Source organism: Schistocerca gregaria, unplaced genomic scaffold (assembly GCF_023897955.1).
Source record: "Schistocerca gregaria isolate iqSchGreg1 unplaced genomic scaffold, iqSchGreg1.2 ptg000247l, whole genome shotgun sequence".
Classification (NCBI taxonomy): Eukaryota; Metazoa; Arthropoda; class Insecta; order Orthoptera; family Acrididae; genus Schistocerca; species Schistocerca gregaria.
In genome coordinates this window covers 2,454,790-2,458,258 of record NW_026061756.1, presented here as the reverse complement: position 1 = coordinate 2,458,258, position 3,469 = coordinate 2,454,790, and the positions used below count along the sequence as shown (strand labels likewise).

General features: G+C 39.1%; 1 non-coding gene across 1 annotated transcript; it reads left to right on the top strand.

The window, feature by feature from the left end:
• Positions 1–2,381: 2,381 nt before the first annotated feature.
• On the top strand, positions 2,382–2,456 carry Trnap-ugg (transfer RNA proline (anticodon UGG)). The gene has a single exon. It is a non-coding gene; the product is annotated as a tRNA-Pro (tRNA).
• The last annotated feature ends 1,013 nt before the right edge of the window (positions 2,457–3,469 follow it).

Sequence of the window (3,469 nt, the reverse complement as noted above, 5' to 3'; positions counted from 1 at the left end):
AAAAATACGTGTTACACTGTTTTTGGAACTACAACCTCCAAGAAGGTGCAATAGGAGCACAGGTTTCACTGACCCATAGCCTTCCAGCCCAACCTGCAAAGTATATGGACTTGAAATTTGATGAAGGTGTAAATCTTACGCTGAAAGCATCATTTAAGAAGAGATTGTTCGAAATTTCACTCCTATTGGGGTGAAACATGGGTTGAAAGTCTTTTTTTTGAAATATGTCCCTATGTCCCTATTGAAGCTATAACTACAAAACTACGAAAATTGACATTTGGTGTCTCAGTCAGATACAAAAAAGAAACATGTTTTTAGCATTTTCCGAAATTCTTCCATTGGGGGATAAAATAATTAGTGAAGGTTTTTTGAAAATAAATCATTATTAAAGAACTACTGAAGCATTTTTATAGCTACATCTATGAAAATAGGTATTTGACATCTCAGTTGGATGTAAAAAAATGTGTTTCGTTGCTTTTGGAAATTTAACTCACTAATAGAGTGAAATAGGGGATGTAATGTTTTATGAAATATTTCACTATGAAAGCATTTTTAGAATTAAATGGATGAAGATTTGAATTTGGCTCCTCGGTTCTAAATAGAAGAATACGTGTTTAATTGTTTTTGAAAACCCAACCCCTAAAGGGTGTGAGATGTTTCAGAAAATGGTTCATTATGAAAGCATTACTAAATGTATCTGACAATTCGTATTCGGCTAATGTGTTACAATTTTTAAAAACTATGTGTTTTTCTGGTTTTGGAACTTCGAGTAGAAGGGGATGAAAATTTTAATGAAATATTTATTGCGTTATATTAAAATATTTTAAATCTGCATCTATGAAAACCGGTATTTCACTTCTCAGTTAGATATAAAGAAATATGCGTTAGGGAATGAAAGACTCTACGGAGATATCACCACAAGAATACAAACGGCCTGATTAACAAAAACCTTGGACTCCAGCTGTCAGCATTGCTTTTTGGTCATTCAGTAAAAGACCATGCTTCAAAGGCGTTAAGTTTAGAAAGTTTAGAAAGTGTTGCAGTTTATAAAAGACATAAAAAAACGATTAAAGAAAAAAATTCTTCGCAGACCTTGAACGGTCTACGCAAGTAAAGAAGCGGATGATAAGCTAGCTCTTTATGCAAATGAGTTGGTCAGTTTATGTTCCGAGACATGTCATGCAGCAGGAACGGAATCCTATAGTTGCTACGATTGGCTAAAGGAAAAGTTTTGCAGAATCACTCGAAATCACTTCTGCAAGTGGCTAAGAATCTCGTAATGAATAAAAATTCTGTACTGAGAATTCCAAGGTGGGAGATGCAAGATTCCTCCCCCCCCCCTTCCCCCTCCTCACAATGCTATCCTTCTTTACCTACAGCAAAAAATAAATAAATAAATAAAACTAGAGAAATTTCTACTGTGAAACTATTTGCATACAAGAGAACGGCCCTTGAAATTTAACTCTTCAAAGTTTTAAGCCCTGCTCATTCCGGATATTGATTAGAAAGTGTTAATCCACATGTGAAACCTGAGTATATAATCCATGTGACATTTGATCAACGGTGTTCCATAAGGACAGGTTCTCATTCAAAACGTTCGAAAATTCAATTTCTTTGTAGTTGCATTTTTTAAAGGTGTACTTGTCTAGACTCTTGGAACGGAAAGTTTTTTTTTTTTTTTTTAATCCGTGCTTTAGTTTCTACAGCCCATTGTTTGAAGCAGTGTCACGGCTGCCATGAGCCGCGCGGGGTACCCGCCATGTCTCCAACGCCTTGTCACGGTTCGCGCGGCTCCCCCCGTTGGAGGTTCGAGTCCTCCCTCGGGCATGGTTGTGTGTGTGTTGTCCTTAGCATAAGTTACTGTAAGTAGTGTGTAAACATAGGGACTCATGGTTCAAATGGTTCTGAGCACTTTGGGACTTAACATCTGAGGTTATCAGTTTCCTAGAACTTAGAACGACTTAAACCTAACTAACATAAGGACATCACACACATCCATGCTCGAGGCAGGATTTGAACCTGCGACCGTAGCGGTCGCGTGGCTCCCAACTGAAGCGCCTACAACCGCTCGGCCACATCGGCCGGTCTATCATGTATTCTAGAAGAGCTGCACGGTCGTCAGTGGCGCCTGTTCTTTCGAGAGCAGTTACTATCTTCATATCTATGGTTAAACGTTACCCAGCCATTGACCTTCGTCTGTGCGAATGCGCACAGGTTGCCGGAACTCTTACGGGAATCGTCACCTTAGTGTGAGCCAGTAATGAGTGGATGGACAAATAGCTATTAAGTACATTACGTATGCGGATTGTGGACGGTTGGGGATGTGAGTCTCACGGGAAGCGTGCGAGGGATAAATTCCTGTAGTCGTGCTGTTCATGTGTGCCCTCGATGGCTCAGATGGATTGAGCGTCTGCCTTGGAAGCAGGAGATTCTGGGTTCGAGTCCCAGTAGGGGCACACTTTTCAGCTGTCCCCATCGAAGTATATCAACAACACCTGTCGGCAGCTGAGGGTTTCAATTAATTATCAGTTGTGAAGGTGATTCGATGTACCCTTTGCCAGGCACTTAAATGTGTTTTGCAGGGTATCCATATAGATGTAGATGATAACTCGTCCCGTGTCGCACGTGCTCAAAATGATTCATACTGCAGAATGCATGCAAACATACTCACCGAAAATACGGACGAATATCAAGTGCAGGCTGCCGAGTGCTGCATATCCAGCTTTGACAGATCGGCTTTTCCTGCCAAGAAGAACAGGAAGTTGCTGTCTAGGAACAATCAGAGGTAGAGGAAGGGTTGATAAATACTCCTTGACTTGCAGACTAAACGTAAATAACGAAAATACATTTTTGGTAAAAATTGGTCAAAACATAATCGTTTGCCCCCCGTATTGGATTAGCTGCTTTGAATATTGAAAATCTGACTTCAGATTCGTTTTCAGCGACATTAAAAATATATATGTAACACTCAGTTCATGCAAATTGAAGTAATAATATAACTAAATGTTTTCCCTAAACTTTGAACACATTTTTTTCGGGTAACTATTTTCTCAGAACGGCATGCAGCATAAATTAAAAGTGGTTCGTTCTCTTAACTTCTACCTCTGACCCCTAAAAGTAAACACTTTTCTTAGGAACTTATAGCTATAATATGACATTTGTTAATATTAACTAATTTTTGTATAGGCATAAGGAGTGAAACAAACCCCCAAAAATCTAACTCAAAATCGAATTAGCACTGTATCGTTAAATTTAAGGTTGTTTCATTGCGGTTAGGTATGCGCTCCCATAAATTTTATGTTTTATCGACTGATGTTATCCATTTTCAATTTCAGAGGAATAATGTAGTATCAACTGATGTTACCCATTTTTGAATTCAGGTAACATCTGAGGTGCCACACTGCACGCACTCTGTGTACTCCAGTCTCGCAGGCCCTTGATCAAATCATAATTACGGGCGCCATTTTTT